The sequence below is a fragment of the Aethalodelphis obliquidens genome, unplaced genomic scaffold, assembly GCF_003676395.1.
Source record: "Aethalodelphis obliquidens isolate GAN/ISIS:26980383/991018 unplaced genomic scaffold, ASM367639v1 scaffold60, whole genome shotgun sequence".
Taxonomy (NCBI): Eukaryota; Metazoa; Chordata; class Mammalia; order Artiodactyla; family Delphinidae; genus Aethalodelphis; species Aethalodelphis obliquidens.
Genome location: NW_020838004.1, coordinates 5837197 through 5856821, shown reverse-complemented (window position 1 = coordinate 5856821; position 19625 = coordinate 5837197). Strand labels below are relative to the sequence as shown.

Here is a 19625-nt window from a genome sequence, read left to right as displayed (position 1 = left end):
CTGAATTGAGATAGGAAAATATTTTACATGTTTTATATGTTCCATAGTGTGGGGTGTGTGTGTATGTGTGTGTTTATAGATACTTTTGTTCCTCTGGATGCCTTGCACTTGATACTTGTACTTGATACAAGAGGGGTCTCCTATTCAATTGATTTACATGCTTTGTGGACATTTACTTAAGTAGAAGAGAAAAATCTCATTTTGATCTACTATATCAGTCAGAAATCAGAGTTTACAGGGAGAATTTAAATTGGTTTTCTCTGCAAATTTTTTTTCAAGAGGCTTAGTTACCTATTGATCAAATTTTTGTATTCTTATCTAATGTGGAACTAAGTTGCCTAATTCCACTATCAAATTCATGAAATAATGAAATTTTTTCTTCCATGTCCACCCTCACCACTCCTATTCAATATCATATTGAAAGTTCTAGCTAATACAACAAAACAAGAGACAGAAATAAAAGCATACAGATTGGGTAGAAAGAAATCAAACTGCCTTTTTTTCACAGATGAGATGATTGTTTATGTACAAAATCTGAAAGAATCAACAAAAAAGTACTGAAACTAATAAATGATTTTAGAAGGTTGCAGTATACAAGGCTAATATACAAAAATAAATTGCTTTTCTACATACCAGCAATGAATAGTTGGAATTTGAAATTAGAAACACACCACCATTTACATTAGCACCCCCCCAAAAAAGAAATACTTAGGTATAAACCCAATAAAACATGTACAAGATCTAGATGAGGAAAAGTACAAAACCCTGATAAAAAAAATTTAAAAAGATCTAATAAATGGAAAGATATTCGATATTCAAGACAGGAAGACTCAATATTGCCAAGATGTCAGTTCTTCCCAACTTGATCTGTAGATTCAGTGAAATCTCAGTCAGTATCCCAGCAAGTTATTTTGTGGATATTGACAAACTGATTCTATAATTTATATGGATAGACAAAAACCCAGAATAGCCAGAACAATACTGAAGCTGAAGAATAGAAAGAGAACTAAAACCACATGACTTACTATAAAGTTATAGTAATCAAAACAGTGTGGTGTTGGCAAAAGAATAGACAAATAGATTAATGGAAAAGACTAAGGAGCTCAAATAGACCCACACAAATATAGTGAACTGGTCTTTGACAAAGGAACAAAGACAATTCTATAGAGACAAGACAGTCTTCAATAAATGGTGCTGGACCCACTGGACACCCACATGCAAAGAAATAAATCTAGACAGGTTTTACACACTTTACACAAAAATTAACTCAAAATGCTTTATAGACTTAAATGTAAAATGCAATACTATAAAACTTCTAGTAGATAATATAGTAGAAAATCTAAGTGATCTTGGGTTTGGTGAAGACTTTTTTAGATACAACAACAAGAGTATGGTTCATGAAAGAAAACGTTGGTAAATTAGACTTCATTAAAATTTAAAATTTCTGCTCTGCAAAAAATAATGTTAAAGAACAAAAAGCTGCAGACGAGAAAATATTTACAAATCATATATCTGAGAAAAGAACTTGTATACAAAATATACTAAGAACTCTTAAAACCCAAGAATAAGAAACAAATAAGAAAACAATTAAAAAGTAGGCAGGGCTTCCCTGGTGGCGCAAGTGGTTGAGAGTCTGCCTGCCAATGCAGGGGACACAGGTTCGTGCCCCGGTCTGGGAGGATCCCACATGCTGCGGAGCGGCTGGGCCCGTGAGCCATGGCCGCTGAGCCTGCACATCCAGAGCCGGTGCTCCACGATGGGAGAGGCCACAACAGTGAGAGGCCCGTGTACCGCAAAAAAAAAAAAAAAAAAAAATGTAGGCAAAAGATCTAAACATACAGTTCATCAAAGAAAATATAGGCAGAAAATAAGCATATGAAAAGATATTCATCATTAAATATCATTAGGGAATTATAAATTAAAAGAACAATGAGATCACTACATTAGAATGGCTACTATCCATAACACCAACAACGCCAAATACCAGTGAAGGTTTGGAGTAACAGAAACTCTCATTCAAGGCTGGCGAGAATGCAAAATGGTATAACCACATTGGAAAATAGTTTGACACTTTCTCACAAAGCCTAACATAATCTTACTATATGATTCAGCAATTGCACTCCTAGGTATTTATCCAAATTAGTTGAAAATTTATGTCTGCACAAAAACCTACATACAAATATTTTAGCAGCTTTATTCATAATTGCTAAAAATTGGAAGCAATCAAGATGTCCTTCAATAGAGAAATGTATGAACTGTGATACACCAATACAGTTGAATATTATTTGGTGATAAGAATTGAGCAATCAATCCATGGAAAGACATGGAGGAATATTGAACGCTTATTTCTAAGTAAAAGAAGCCAGTTTACAAAGGCTACAGTATATGATTCCAACTCTGTGACATCCTAGAAAAGGCAGAACTATAAAGAGTAAAAGGATCAGTCGTTTTCTAGGGTTCAGAGGGAGGGAGAAAAAGAGAGTGAGAAATAGGTGGAACATAGGATTTTTAGGGCAGTGAAATGGTTCTGTATGACACTGTAATGGTGGATATCTAACATTATACATTTGTCAAAGGCCATAAAACTGTACAACAGAGTGAACCCTAATACAAACTATGGACCTTATTTAATAATGTATAATTATTAGTTCACTGATTATAACAAATGTGAACCACTAATGCAATATATTAATAATTGGGCAAACAGTGGAGGAGGGGAGCAGTAGGGAAGAGAAGGCACAAGATAACTCTCTTTACCTTCTGCATGATTTTTCTGTACACCCAAAACTCCTCTAACAATAAGGTCTATTAATAAAAAAAAACAGCCAATAATATCACATTTTATGATACTTTTTAATGGCCATTATTCAGAGTAGCTTTGTGAAATTAACAGGAACTCTAGTATAACATTGTTAGTTTCAAAAAACTCTGCATAAGGTGCATACATCCAGGTAGTGTAGTCATCCAAGGTACTTTCTACGTTTTAATAGATTTTATCAGAAAAGCTTTTCATTACCTACAGGGTCCAAGATTCTATTGTTGAATGTGGAAAACTCTAATGAAGATGATCTTAATATTGAAGATACAGTTATGACCCTAAATTCCTTAACAGGGGGTTGTGTCTTATTAATCTTAACATATCCTATCCTAACTAGCCTTATGTATACACTTTAAAATTTTTTGTCAAATAAATGACTAAATAAAAAAAAAGGAAATTACTGAATGAAATAAATCAATGCATATGTGGGCTGTATAACTCATAATTTCTATTTGATTTCTGATTTTCAATTACAGCCAGTAAATAAAGTGTGTGGTATTCATCATTCCTCCTCTTTTACTCCACTGAGCAAAAAGATAATTATAAACCCCATCTACAAATTCTTTAATTCACCTTGACTAAAAATTTTAACAAGAGTCAGAAGCCGTAAATCTCAGTTAACATTTTAATGAGAAACACAGACAAATGGAGATCTGTTGTCATGAATGTTTTAAGAAAATAAATCTCATGAGATCTGATTCAAGATGGTAGAGTAGGAAGATCCTGAGCTCATGTCCTCTATGGACACACCAAAATACAACTACATATAGAACAACTATCTCTGAGAATGACGTGAAGACTAAAACAGACTTTCTACAACTAATTATATGAAGAAAAGGCCACATCAAGAAGGGTAAGAGGGGCAGAGATGCTGTCTAGTTAGAAACCACACCCCCAGTACAGCAACCCACAAGCAGGAGGGATATCACAACTTTGGAGGTCCCTCCTGAGGAATGAGGGGTCTGAACACCACAATGGGATCCCCAGCATGGGAGACCTACACCAGGAAGACTAGCCTCTGTAACATCTGGGTTATATCTAGGAGACTTGAAGTGTTGTGGGAAACCAAGATTCCACTCTTGAAGAGCTCATGCACATACCTGCTCCAAGTCCCAGTGCAGAAGTAGCAGCTTGAAAAGCAAATGGGTCATATAAGAAGGAGATTCATTAACTGATTTTACAGCATGTGCCAGAGGGACAGGGATCTGATGGAACTTTCTCTTGGGATGGAAGTGCTGGTGGATGCACACAGCCTACACAGGGGATAACCCTGGAGCACCTAGATAAAGTGATTTGCACCACTGGGCCCCACAGGACACCTCCTACATAAGACCTCTCTTTCAAGACTGGGAAATGTAGCTGATATATCTAATACACAGAAACAAACACAGAGAGATTTAGGCAAAATGAAGAGACAAAGGAATACCTTGCAAACAAAAGAACAAGACAAAACCTCAGGGGGGAAAATAACTAAATAAAACAGAGATAAGCAATTTACCAGATAAAGAATTCAAAGAAATAGTAATAAATATGCTCACTAAACTTGAAAGAAGAATAGATGATCTCAGTGAGAATGTCAACAAAGAGATAGAATATGTTAAAAAGAATCAATCAGAACTGAAGGCAATAACTGAAATGAAAAATACACTAGAGGGAATCAACAGCAGATGAGAGGATGCAGAAGAACAAATCAGCAATCTGGAAAACAGGGTAGTGGAAATCACACAATCCAAACAGCAAAAGGAAAAAGAATTCCCCCAAAATGAGGATGGTTTAGCAACCTCCGGGACAACATCAAGCATACTAATGTTCACATTATAAGGGTCCCAGAAGGAGAAGAGAGAAAAGGACAGAAAACCTATTTGAAGAAATAATGTTTGAAAATTTTCCTAACCTGGCAAAGGAAACAGATATCCAAGTCCAGGAAGCACAGAGAGTCCCAAAAAGAAGAACCCAAATAGACTCACAACAAGACACACTATAATTAAAATGTCAAAAGTTAAAGATAAATAAAATCTTAAAAGCAGCAAGAGAAAAACAACTAGTTATGTACAAGGCAGCCCCCCATAAGACAATCAGCTGATTTTTCAGCAGAAAGTTTATGGGCCAGAAGGGACTGGCACAGTATATTAAAAGTACTGAAAGGTAAAATTTTACAATCAAGAATACCCTACCCATCAAGGTTATCATTCAGAATTGAAAGAAAGATAAAGAGTTTCCCAGACAAGCCAAAGCTAAAGGAGTTCATCACCACTAAAGTGTCCTTACAAGAAATGTTTCTTTTTTACAAAGAAAAAAGTCATAACTAGAAAGAAGAAAATTATGAAAGAAAAAACTCACTGGTAAAGACACATACATATTAAAGGTAGAGTATCAACCATCTATAAAACTGGAAAGAAGGCTAAAAGACAAAAGTGGTAAAATCATCGATAGCTAAAATAATTAAAGTGATACACAAAATTAAAGGATATAAAATGTGACATCAAAAACATAAAATGTTGGTGGGGTGTAAAAATGTAGTTCTTTTAGAATGAGTTCAAACTTAAGTAACCATCAACTTCAAATAGACTTCTTTATACATAGACTGTTATATATTAACCTCATGGTAACCAAAAGCCAAAAACCTATAACAGATAGTCAAAAGATAAAGAGGAAGGAATACAAAAATAACACTCAAGGAAGCCATCAAATTATAAGAGAAGAGAGCAAGAGAAGAAGAAAGGAACAGAGAAGAACTGCAAAAACAACCAAAAAGCAATTAATAAAATGGCAATAAGTACACACTTACTAATAATTATTTTAAATATAAATGGGCTAAAGATTCAAGCAAAGACATAGGGCTGCTGAATGGATAAAAAAACAAGACCTACAGGGCGAGAGAGAGTCATGGACAAACGTAAGGTAGATACAAATGTAAGGTAGACACAAACGTAACAAACGTAAGGTAGATAGCTAGTGGGAAGCAGCCACATGGCACAGGGATATCGGCTCAGTGCTTTGTGACCGCCTGGAGGGGTGGGATAGGGAGGGTGTGAGGGAGGGAGACGCAAGAGGGAAGAGATATGGGAACATATGTATATGTATAACTGATTCACTTTGTTATAAAGCAGAAACTAACACACCATTGTAAAGCAATTATACCCCAATAAAGTTGTTAAAAAAAAAAAAAAGACCTATATACAAGCTGCCTACAAGAGACTCACTTTAGATCTAAAGACACACACAGAATGAAAGTGAAGGGATGGAAAAAGATATTCCATGTAAATGGAAATGAAAAGAAAGCTGGGATGGCATACTTATTTAAGACAAAATACACTTTAAAACAAAGAACGTAACAAGAGATGAAGAGCATAATGATAAGGGGATCAATCCAACAAGGGGATACAACACTTGTAAATATCTATGCATTCAATACAGGAGCACTTAAATACATAAAGCAAGTATTAACAGACATAAAAGGAGACACTGACAGCAATACAACAATACTAGGGGACATTAGCACCCTATTTTCAGAAATGGATAGATCATTCAAACAGAAAATCAATAAAGAAATAATAGTATTAAATGACACATTAGATGAGATGGACTTAATATATTTATACACAAAATGCCACCAAAAATAGCCCAATATAGTCACCACATTTTATTGCACTTCACTTTATTGCACTATGCAGATATTGTGGGGGTTTTCTTTTTTCAAATTGAAGGTTTCTGGCAACACTTCATCAAGTAATTCTATTGACACCATTTTTCCCACAGCATTTGCTCACTTCATGTCTCTGTGTCACATTTTGGTAATTCTTTCAACATTTCAAATGTTTTCATCATTATTATATTTGTTATGGTCATTTGTGATCAGTGACTTTTGATGTCACTATTGCAAAAAGATGACAACTAGTTGAAGGCTTAGATGATGGTTACCATCTTTTAGCAATAAAGTATTTTTAATTAAGGTATGTACATTGCTTTTTTAGATATAATGCTATTGCACACCTATAGACTACAGTATAGTGTAAACATAGCTTTTATATGCAGTGAGAAACCAAAAAGTGTGTGTGAATTGCTTTACTGCAATATTCACTTTATTGTAGTGGTCTGGAGTCAAACCCACAATATCTCTGAGGTATGCTGTACACATTCCTTTCAAGTGCACAGCAAACATTCTCCAGCATAGATCACATATTTAGGCCACAAATCAACTCTCAATAAATTTAAGAAGAATGAAATCATATCAAGCATCTTTTCTGACCACAATGGTATAAAATCAGAAATCAATTAAAACAAGAAAACTGGAAAAAAATACAAAGATGTGAGGCTAAACAGCATGCTAATAAACAATCAATAGATCAAAAAATATATCAAAAAGTATATCAAAAATGAAAACAAAATATTCCAAAATAAAATCTATGGAATGCCAAAAAAAGTAGTTCTAAGAGGAAATTTTATAGCAATACAGGCCTACCTCAGGAAATAAAAAAGTACTCAAATAAACAATCTAACCTGACATGTAAAAGAGCTATAAAAAAAAAAAAGAACAAAGAAAGTCCAAAGTTAGTAGGATGGAGGAAATAATAAAGGTTGGAGTGAAAATAAATGAAACAGACACACACACAAAAAAAATTAGAAAAGATCAATGAAACTAAAAACTGGTTCTATGAAGAGATAAACAAAATTGATAAACCTTTAACCAGACTTATCAAGAAAAAAAGGAGAAGAAATGAAAGAGAAGTCACAACTCACACCACAGTTTTCATAAAGAAATATCTTTTTTTTTATAACAGATTACTATGAAAAAGTATACACCAACAACGTGGACAATGTAGAAGAAATGCATATTTTCCTAGAAACATATAATGTTCCAAGCTGAATCAGGAAGAAATAGAAAATGTGAACACATTGGTCACTAGTAATGAAATTTAATTGGTAATCAAAAAACGCTGAACCAAGAAAAGTCCAGGACCAAATGACTTCACAGGGAAATTCTACCAAACAGTTAAAGAAGAGTTAATACCTATCATTCTCAAACTTTTCCAAAAAAATATGAAGCAGAAATGCTTCCAAACTCATTTTATGAGTCCAACATTATCCTGATACCCAAATCAGACAAGGACACCACAAGAAAAGAAAATTACAGTCCAATACCACAGATGAACATAGATTCAAAAATCTTCAACAGGGACTTCCCTGGTGGCACAGTGGTTAAGAATCCGCCTGCCAATGCAGGGGACATGGGTTTGAGGCTGGTCCAGGAAGATCCCACATGCCGCCGAGCAACTGAGCCCATGTGCCACAACTACTGAGCCTGCGCTCTAGAGCCCATGAGCCGCAACTACTGAAGCCCGCTTGCCTAGAGCCCATGCTCCTCAACAAGAGAAACCACCGCAATGAGAAGCCTGGACACCTCAAAAAAGAGTAGCCCCCACTCGCCACAACTAGAGAAAGCCCGCACACAGCAACAAAGACCCAACAGAGCTGAAAATAAATTAATTAATTAATTTTAAAAACTTCAACAAAATATTAGCAAACTAAGTTCAACAATACATTAAAAAGATCATATACCATAATCAAGTGGGATTTATAGGGAAGAAAGGATGATTCAATATTCACAAATCAATGTGATACACCAAATTAACAAAATGCAAGATAAAAATATATGGTCATCTCAACAGTGCAGAAAAAGCATTTGACAAAATTCAAATCCATTTATAATAAATCTCAACAAAGTGGGTTTACAGGGAATATGCCTCAGCACAATAATGGTCATATAATGTCAAACCCATATCTAACATAATGCTCAAGGGTATTATACCTGAAAGCTTTTCCTCGATGATCAGGAACAATGATGCCACCTTTTTTTTTTTTTTTTTTTGCAGTACTTGGGCCTCTCACTGTTGTGGCCTCTTCCATTGCAGAGCACAGGCTCTGGACGCGCAGGCTCAGTGGCCATGGCTCACGGGCCTAGCTGCTCCATGGCATGTGGGATCTTCCCAGACCGGGGCACTAACCTGTGTCCCCTGCATTGGCAGGCAGACTCTCAACCACTGCGCCACCAAGGAAGCCCTTTTTATTTTTTTATTTTTTTGACGATGCCACTTTTATTCAATATAGTAATGAAAGGCCTAGCCACAAAAATCAGACAAGAAAAAGAAATATAAGTCATTAAAATTGGAAGGAAGGAAGTAAAACTGTCACTATTTGCAGATGGCATGATAGTATATATAGAAAACTACGAATTCTCCACCAAAAAAAAACAGTTAAAACTAACAAATGAATTCAGTAAAATTGCAGAATACAAAATCAATATAAAAAAATCTAGTGTTTCTATACACTAATATTAAAATATGAGAAAGAGAAATTCAGAAAACAATCTCATTTACAATTGCTTCAAAAAGAATAAAATACCTAGGAATAAATTTAACCAAAGAGGTGAAAGACCTGTACTCTGAAAACTGTAAGACATTGTTGAAACTGAAGATGACATAAATAAATGGAAAAATGTATCATGCTCATGGATTAAAATAATTAATTCTGTTAAAATGTGCTTACTACCCAAAGCAATCTGCAGAATCAATGCAATCCCTATCAACATACCAATGGCATTTTTCACAGACAGGAATAAATAATCCAAAATTTGTATAGAAACACAAAAGACCCTGAAAAGCCAAAGCAATCTTAAAGAAGAACAGAGCTGAATATATCATGCTCTCTGATTTCAAACTATATTACAAAGCTATAGTAATCAAAACTGTATGGAATTGGCACAAAAATACATATAGATCAATGGAACAGGATAGAGAGCCCTCAAATAAACCCACACTATATGGTCAATTAATTTACAAAAAAGGAGCCAAGAATATACAGTGGGGAAAAGACAGTCTCTTCAATAAATCCTGTTGGGAAAACTGGACAGCTACATGCAAAAGAATGAAATTGGACCAGTTTCTTAACCATATACAAAAAATAAACTCAACATGGATTAAAGACTTAAATGTAAGACCTGAAACTCCAGAAGGAAAATATAGACAGTACACTTTTTGACATTGGTCTTAGCATTATTTTTTTGGATCCATCTCCCCAGGCAAGGGCAACAAAAGCAAAAGTAAACAAATAGGACTACATCAAACTAAAAAGCTTTACACAGTGAAGGAAATCATCAACAAACTGAAAAGGCAACCCAGTGAATGGGAAAAGTTATTTGCAAATGATATATCCAATAAGGCATTAATATCTAAAATATATAGAGAATTCACTCAACTCAATATCAAAAAAACAAACAATCTGATTAAAAAATGAGCAGAAGATCTGAATAGACATTCTTCCAAGGAAGACATACAGATGGCCAATAGACACACAAAAGGATGCTTAACATCACTAATCATCAGGGAAACGCAAATCAAAACTTCAAAGAAATATCACCTCACACTTATCAAAATGGCTATTATAAAAAAGACAACAAAAAACAAGTGTTGGGGGGCAGAGTCAAGATGGTGGTGTGAGAAGACGTGGAGTTCATGTCTCCCCACAACTAGGGCACCTGCCAGATGCTGGTGAGGGACCCCGATGCCCAAGGAGATGGGAAGAACCCCCAAGCAAATAGGTAGGATATGGGGGAACTGAAAGGGGAGAAGTGGGGGTAGAAGAAGTGGAGGCCAGACAGGTCCAGTGCCCCTCAGGGGTGGCTGAGAGTGGGAAGGGGTTCCCACGCCTGGAGGGACCCTTGGGGGCTTGGATCAGGGGGGAGTGCACCCAGTGTTTCCCTTGCCCAACCTGCTGACAAAGTCTGCCCAGCTCTCAGGCCAGGTTCTATGCCCTCAGAGGTCCCTTCTGGGCCAGGTTGGTCCTGGGGGCATAGGAGAGAGGCTGGGAAAGAACAGGAGAGACAGGCAGGAGGGCCCCTCCAAGACCGGAGGAATGGGAAAGGAGTGGATGGCGTTTGACCCACCCACTGGGGCATGGGGAAACTGCTGAACTCCCAGGCCGATCCCCTGCCCTCCAAAGTCCCCTCCAGGCAATGTGGGTCCTGGGAGCATAGGAAGGAGACCAATGAAATCAGGAGAGGCAGGTGGGAGGGGCCCCTTGGGATGAGAGGAGCAGGAGAGGAGGAGGGCATTTGCCCTGTTCACTTGAGCCCAGGAAGCCTGCTGGGCTCCCAGGTGGGGTTCCCTGCCCTCTGAGACCAGAGGCACATCTGGGCCCTTCTGTACTGTTGAGCCTAAGCCACACCCCCAACCCTCACAGCCCCTTTTCCAGCCCTGTGGGTCCTAACCATAGGCCCCACCCACTGCCCAAACCTCCTCTGTGCTTAGGCCCGCCCTCCACAGCCAAGGCCTTTTCCACATTTTCTTTTTTTTTCTTTTTTTTGCCACCCTACACAGCTTGCAGGATCTTGGTTCACAAGCCAGGGGTCAGGCCACTCAGGTCACTCCTCCTGCAGTGGGGGATCCAAGTCCAAACTACTGGAATAACAGAGAACCTCAGACCTCAGGGAATATTCATAGGAGTGAGGTCTCCCGGAGGTCTTCTTCTCAGCACCAAGACACAGCTCTACCCAACAGCCTGCAAACTCCAGTGTCGGAAGCTTCAGGCCAAACAACCAGTAAGACAGGAACACAATCCCACTCATTAAAAAAAGGAAAAAAAAAAACATGAGATGGCAAAAAAATATGTCATAGATGAAGAAGCAAGGTAAAAACCTACAAGACCAAATGAATAAAGAGGAAATAGGCAATCTACCTTAAAAAGAATTCAGAGTCAAGATAATAAAGATGATCCAGAATCTCAGAAATAGAATGGAGGCATGGATTGAGAAAATACAAGAAATGCTTAACAAAGATCTAGAAGAACTAAAGAACAAACAAACAGAGATGAACAAGACAATAACTGAAATGAAAAATACACTAGAAGGAATCAATAACAGGATAACTGAGGCAGAAGAACGAATAAGTGAGCTGGAAGACAAAATGGTGGAAATAACTGCTGAGGAGCTGAAAAGATAAAAGAATGAAAAGAATTTAAGACAATTTCAGAGACCTCTGGGACAACACCAAATGCACCAACATTTGAATTATAGGGGTCCCAGAAGAAGAAGAGAAAAAGAAAGGGTCTGAGAAAATATTTGAAAAGGATTATAGTGGAAAACTTCCCTAACATGGGAAAGGAAAGAGTCACCTAAGCCCAGGAAGCACAGAGTCCCATACAGGATAAACCCTAGGAGAAACACACCAATACACATATTAATCAAACTAACAAAAATTAAATTCAAAGAAAAAATATTAATGGCAAGAAGGGAAAAACAAAATATAACATATAAAGGAATCCCCATAAGGTTATAAGCTGATTTTTCAGCAGAAACTCTGCAGGCCAGAAAGGAATGGCAGGATATACTTAAAGTGATGAAAGAGCAAAACCTGCAACCAAGATTACTCTACCCAGAAAGGATCTCATTCAGATTCAATGGAGAAATCAAAAGGTTTTCAAACAAGCAAAAGCTAAGAGAATTCAGCACCAACCAGCTTTACAACAAATGATAAAGAAACTTCTCTAGGAGGGAAACACAAGAGAAGAAAAAGACACACGAAAACAAACCCTCTGACTGGGCCCATGAAGAATTAATTCAATGAGAGATAAGCTTCACAATAAAGACATGCTTAGTTAAAACACACACACACACACACACACAAAAAACTACAGGCCAATATCACTGATGAACATAGGTGCAAAAATCCTCAACAAAATACTAGCAAACAGAATCCAACAGCACATTAAAAGGATCATACACCATGATTAAGTGGGGTTTATCCCAGGAATGCAAGGATTCCTCAACATACACAAATCAATCAATGTGATACACCATATTAACAAACTGAAGGATAAAAACCATATGATAATCACAATAGATGCAGAAAAAGCTTTTGACAAAATTCAACACACATTTATGATAAAAACTCTCCAGAAGGTAGGCACAGTAGTAACTTACCTCAACATAATAAAGTCCATATATGACAAACGCACAGCCAGCATTGTTCTCAATGGTGAAAAACTGAAACCATTTCCACTAAGATCAGGAACAAGACAAGGTTGCCCACTCTCACCACTATTATTCAACATAGTTTTGGAAGTTTTAGCCACAGCAATCAGTGAAGAAAAAGAAATAAAAGGAATCCAAATCGGAAAAGAAGTAGTAAAACTCCCACTCTTTGCAAATGACGTGATACTATACATACAGAATCCTAACGATGCTACCAGAAAACTACTAGAGTTAATCAATGCATGTGGTAAAGTAACAGAACCCAAAATTAATGCACAGAAATCTCTTGCATTCCTATACACTAATGATGAAAAATCTGAAAGAGAAATTAAGGAAATAATCCCATTTACCATTGCAACAAAAAGAATAAAATACTTAGGAATAAACCTACCTAAGGAGACAAAAGACCTGTATGCAGAAAACTATAAGACACTGATGAAAGAAATTAAAGATGATACAAACAGATGGAGAGATATACCATGATCTTGGATTGGAAGAATCAATATTGTGAAAATGACTGTACTACACAAAGCAATCTACAGATTCAGTGTAATCCCTATCAAACTACCAATGGCATTTTTCACAGAACTAGAACAAAAAGTTTCACAATGTGTATGGAAACACAAAAGACCCCTAATAGCCAAAGCAATCTTAAGAAAAATGGAGCTGGAGGAATCAGGCTCACAGACTTCAGACCATACCACAGAGCTGCAGTCAAGACAGTATGGTACTGGAACAAAAACAGTACTGGAACAAAAACAGTAATATAGATCAATGGAGCAGGATAGAAAGCTCAGAGATAAACCCACACACATATGGTCACCTTATCTTTGATAAAGGAGGCAAGAATATACAGTGGAGAAAAGACAGCCTCTTCAGTAAGTGGTGCTGGAAAACTGGACAGCTACATGTAAAAGAATGAAATTAGAATACTCTCTAACACCATACACAAAAGTAAACTCAAAATGGATCAAAGACCTAAACGTTAAGGCCAGACACTATAAAACTCTTAGAGGGAAACATAGGCAGAATATTCTATGACATAAATCACAGTAAGATCCTTTTTGACCCACCTCCTAGAGTAATAGAAATAAAAACAAAAATAAACAAATGGGACCTAATGAAACTTAAAAGCTGTTGCACAGCAAAGGAAACCATAAACAAGATGAAAATGCAACCCTCAGAATGGGAGAAAATATTTCCAAACAAAGCAACTGACAAAGGATTAATCTCCAAAATATACAAGCAGCTCATGCAGCTGAATAACAAAAAAACAAACAACCCAATCCAAAAATGGGCAGAAGATCTAAATAGACATTTCTCCAAAGATGATATACAGAGTGCCAACAAACACATGAAAGGATTTTCAACATCACTAATCATTAGAGAAATGCAAATCAAAAGTATAATGAGGTATCACTTCACACCAGTCAGAATGGCCATCATCAAAAAATCTACAAACAATAAATGGTGGAGCGGATGTGGAGAAAAGGGAACACTCTTACACTGTTGGTGGGAATGTAAATTGATACAGCTACTATGGAGAACAGTATGGAGGTTCCTTAAAAAACTAGAAATGGAACTACCATATGACCCAGCAATCCCATTACTGGACATATACCCTGTGAAAACCATAATTCCAGAGGAGTCATGTACCACACTGTTCATTGCAGATCTATTTACTATAGCCAGGACATCGAAGCAACCTAAGTATCCATTGACAGATGAATGGATAAAGAATATGTGGCACACATATACAATGAAATATTACTCAGCCATAAAAAGAAACGAATTTGAGTTATTTGTAGTGAGTTGGATGGACCTAGAGAGTGAAGTAAGTCAGAAATAGAAAAACAAATACTGTATGCTAACACATATATATGGAATCTAAAAAAAAAAAAACCAAAATGGTTCGGAGGAACCTAGGGGCAGGACAGGAATAAAGATGCAGACATAGAGAATGGACTTGAGGACACGGGGATAGGGAAGGCTAAGCTGGGACGAAGTGAGAGAACAGCATGGACAGAGATACACTACCAAATGTAAAATAGATAGCTAGTGGGAAGCAGCTGCATAGCACAGGGAGATCAGCTCGGTGCTTTGTGACCACCTAGAGGGGTGGGATAGGGAGGGTGGGAGTGAGACACAAGAGGGAGGGGATATGGGGATATATGTATACATATAGCTGATTCTCTTTGTTTTACAGCAGAAACTAACACAACTTTGTAACGCAAATATACTCCAATAAAGTTGTTAAAAAAAAGGACAAAACTCCTATCTTAGACATTTTAATACTTTTTGAATATAACCATTACTGAACATTTTTCTCTAACTTGCTGCTTGTATTTGTATTTGTATTTTTTTCTTTTTTAAGCCAGCAAATCATCTCTAGGTAATATAGCATGGTATTGTGCATAAATATCTGGACTATATGTCAGAAAGCAGATTATTTGTATCTAGTGTTTATAGAAACCAATGAATAAATATTTACGTATTATAAGCACTTTTAAATGATAACTTCAAAATAACTCAGGTTTTAAGAACCAGTCTGTATGCGAAAACATCAAAAATCATCAATCTTACTGACTATCTTTCTTCATCAACTCACTGATGACTAAAGTAGAAAAGTCTTTTTTCTAACATACAAAATATATAAGGATTTAATTTCAAGTTTATCATCACACAAATCTGCAAGCAGACATTAGAGAATGATTAAATTTTTGGTTATGGAGTAGGTCAATATTTGTAGGTAAATATTTGAGATGAATGAATAAATGAACAAATGAATAAATGACAGAATTTCATAGTCACATTAAAGAAACTTACAAAGTACTAGAATTAAAAGAGGGTAAATGTTTATCTAAGTGACATTTATTGTTTATTATGTGAAACAGTTTTTCCCTTTAAGGTTAGAAAAAAGGAGATTCTACTGATGAATGTACAAATATAGCTTAAAAATTAATTCATGGAATTGATTTTTCCACACTGCATTCAATTTTATTTCATTTGTTAAAATATCTGTAATACACAGAATAAAAATAAGCTAGTCCTAAATACTGAAATGAAAATAGAAAATAGTTGTTTTAAATTGTATGACCAAATACAGCCTTTTGTTTTCAGTTTCCATGGAGCCCTCATATATTTCTGCATCAAAAATTTGTGTTTACGTGCCTCATACAAGACCTTATCAAATAAGTCTTTTATAAAGAATGAAATTTGTATATTTTTTTCCCCTCACATATGTACTGACAATTTCCTACTACCTGTGTCAATTTATAGTACCAGACAAATCCACTCAGGGTCTTTCTTTGTCATTCTCTACATACATGAGGATGTAGAGATCAAACAGCAAAAGGCAGAGAACTGGGCTCAGTCTACAGACAATGGGTTGCTATTAAGGCATATACTTTGTTAGACTGACAGACAAAAGGCATTATGTGTAATAAGGGGGAATGGAAGAGATACTTGGCTGCTTAATACCATTTATTCTTTTTTTTTTTTTTTAACCTTTCAAATCCACTTTTATTTTCCTTTTTCCTCCTCACATACAGAGCTTCTCCACACACTGCATTTCTTGCAGCTATAAAGTCATTTGACGTTGGTCAGGTACCATTTTATCCCCTAAAACTTTGCTGGCATCAAAATGTGACAGTTAACCAGTGTTAAATCTATAAAATACTTACATAGCAGAGCACATTAAGCTTTAGACGCTAGGCAATTAAACCACGTAAAAATTGGACAAACCCCCATCTTACATGTTCAGAATCAGCTGTTCACAGTCCTATCTTGTGACTGTACATGGTTCAAAAGGCAGCAGAGGCAACAGGCAGTTACTTGAAGGACACTGAACACTATGATCTGGAAGCACGTTATGATGCTACCCCAGTATCATGCACCACTCCACCTTTCTTCAAGGTGGTCTCATAATTCTGGAATGGCAGGTCCAGCTGATACCAAATGAAGACAGACAACACAATGTTTACTCTGTGGAGATATTCTAACTCCTACTATGGACGCATGGTGATTTTGAATGCAACTCGTCCTAAAAACTTGTCACGATCATCCTGGTTTTTTAGGTTGGGTGATCCATCAATCTTGCGCTCAACTGTTACTTCGTTTACGTTATTTCTATTACCAAAGATGAGCTGGACGGCAACAAATGACTGTAGATAGCTCCCATGCAATTTTTTCCCATAATATGGAAAATACTTTAAATCTATCGTTCCATTAGAAGCATAAGTTGATAGCACTGATGTGTTTTCACCCTTCAAAATACATTCTATCCTTGGTTCTCCTTGAGGCTTTAATCCAATTATTCTGTTCATTTTCACAAGAATACAAGGGCTTTCTGTGGAGTAGCCAAACTCGGGATCATCCACACCACTGCGTGCTTCAAGTAAGACAAGAGGAAACCGACATGAAGTATAATCTAGACCCTTCTGCTCAAAAAAATGCTCCATCGGGACAATCTGTGAGATTCTTCTGTTCTTCTAAGCCATATGACTTTAGAAATTTCTTAAGGTCATTAATGCACCCTCTATAGGACTCTGGATTAGACACGCTGAATGAAAAATCCAACGCCGTCACTGGTTTTGGAAAAACCGTAAGTCCTGGGCTAGGCATCTGGTCATGATTATTTCGGAACCTCATCGTTCAGAGCCTGAAGCATAGCCCACTTTGTGAATGTAAAGAGTGCAGCCAGGAACCCATAAAAGAACTAGGTGGGGCTTCCCTGGTGGCGCAGTGGTTGAGAGTCCGCCGGCCGATGCAGGGGACACGGGTTCGTGCCCCGGTCCGGGAAGATCCCACATGCCGTGGAGCGGATGGGCCCGTGAGCCATGGCCGCTGAGCCTGTGCGTCCGGAGCCTGTGCTCCGCAACGGGAGAGGCCACAACAGTGAGAGGCCCACATACCGCAAAAAAAAAAAAAAAAAAAAAAAAAAAAAAGAACTACGTAGAAGAGCAAGATCAAACCCCAGCTCTTGGCGGTGAGCTCCAGGAACTCTCCGGTAGTCGTGTTGTAGATGAAGAGCTTCCACTCTGCCAGGCTCTGGTTGAAGGACTTCTCTTTCTTCGTCATGGTGTGTGTGCGGACGGCGAGGGGAGCGGCTGCTAAGTGGAAGCTGCTAAGTGGAAGCTGCGAGGAGCGCAGAGGCGCGCGTCCCGGCTGGAGCAGCGCGGCCCGCGACCGCGGCGGAAGGCGGGACGGCCGAGGAATCCTCCTCGCTGCGGTGAGCGCTCAAGCAGACTGCGCTGCGCCGGGCCGCCGCTTCGGCCGCGGGAGCCTCCCATTTATTCTCTTAATTTCAGAGTGGCACCAAATACCAATCATCTCTCTCGAAAGCAGCCCAAAAACCTGTAAGCTTGTAACTCTACAGCCATAGTTCTCAACTGGGGATGATTTTGCCCCCTGGAGGACATTTGGCAATGACTGAAGACAGTAAAACATCATGAAAATTTTAGTTATTTTTCAAGACCAACTCAATTGTTATGACTTACTCCTCCTATCAGATTATACTACCTTATGTCACTCATATTAGTCTTGTATATGCACTCCATCAGAATGTGACACAATTCATTCTCCCTTTTTTTACATTTGTCTCCTCTTCTCTATTATAAGTCTAATGTAGTCTAATCCATGTATCCCATATATTGCCTAGAATGTCTTACACACAGAAACAATACAATTTGTGTTTGTTGAGTACACATTTGTTGAATGAATATATACTATTCTTCAAATCACTGATTCTACGGTCCTTGATCCAGTATTGAGGTACACATCAAAAGATCACTTCACAATACAAGTCTTACAGAATCTGAGGTCTTACAGACACTAGTTTTCACATTATTAGGTGTTCCCAGCGACTGCTACCCTCTGGGCATTCTTTCACCCCCAACTTCTAATTGCATGCGACTAGTTACTGTGTAAACTTGCCAGCTGCCTTAAATAGGGAAAACAGTTAAGAGTACATTTCTAAGGAATGTATTCGGTCTAAAGAGTTTGAATGATAGTCTTTTAAGGAGGTTAAGGGTTGGAAAATAAACTTAATTTTAGTACTCGAGTAGTAACAAGGGTACGAAAAACAGAAACCACTATGGCTATCCATAGGAAGAAATGGTCAGAGGCAAGGGAATCAGGAAAGGCTAACTAAGAAAGGTGATATATATGTATATATGGAGAGAGATAAGAAAAGATAATTACCTACTTTGATATTACAGACCAATATAGATTAGCTTAATTTGGCACTGTTAAAAACTCCTTAGCGCATCTAGTTGGCTCTGATATTAGGATGCTAAAGGACAGTTTACTATAGATGGAAAGCAAAACAACAATTTAAATTTCCCTTCCAGACTGAAATACTGCTTCTCAGTTGAAGATACAAATCTGGACTTCAGGGTGACTGGAGACAGATTTGGGATCATAAGCATACAGGTAATGGAAATGGATGAAGTCACTCAGCAGTAGTGAAAACCAAAAAAAGAAAAGTTGAAAATGTAGAGGATATACAGAGTAGAAGCCACTGAAGGAATTAATAAGTAAACTAAATCATTATGGTTTCCTCACATAATCCATATCACATTATGTTGGCTGTTTTATATGAGTTTACAATTAAACCAGATGGCTTTGTTTTTTCTCAAATATATTATTTTTTCCACCTTGATTTCAAGATCTTTAGTATATGAACCACTCTTCCCCGTCTTTATATTTTCCTAAACGCATCACCTCCAGTAGTCAATGAACTTTTGATTCACTGAATTTAAACCTGGCAAGGAATTCCAC

General features: G+C 37.3%; 1 pseudogene; it reads right to left on the bottom strand.

The window, feature by feature from the left end:
- Positions 1 to 16376: 16376 nt before the first annotated feature.
- Positions 16377 to 18169, bottom strand: LOC113610027 (sodium/potassium-transporting ATPase subunit beta-3-like; annotated as a pseudogene).
- Between the last annotated feature and the right edge of the window lie 1456 nt (positions 18170 to 19625).